A 347-nucleotide genomic window follows, 5' to 3' on the forward strand; every position below is an offset into this window, starting at 1 on the left:
GTGCCCGCGGGCCCAGCTCGGATCCCGGTCCTCCCACGTGTCCTGACTGCTGCTGGCAGACAATACCCCCAGACCACCACGTTCCTGTGCACAGCGGCTGGGACAGTTGGGGGGGTTCAGCCTGAGGAAAGCTCAGAGCCCCGTCCAGCACCTCAAGAGGCTCCAAGAGAGCTGAGAGGGACTTGTAACAAGGGCATGAAGGGGCAGGACACGGAATGGCTTCCTACTGCCAGAGGGCAAGGGGAGATGGGATATTGGGAAAGAATTCCTCCCTATGAGGGTACTGAGGCACTGGCACAGGTTTCACAGAGCAGCTGTGGCTGGTTCATTCCTTGGGGTGTTCCAGG

Source organism: Acanthisitta chloris, unplaced genomic scaffold, assembly GCF_000695815.1.
Source record: "Acanthisitta chloris isolate BGI_N310 unplaced genomic scaffold, ASM69581v1 scaffold5588, whole genome shotgun sequence".
Taxonomy (NCBI): Eukaryota; Metazoa; Chordata; class Aves; order Passeriformes; family Acanthisittidae; genus Acanthisitta; species Acanthisitta chloris.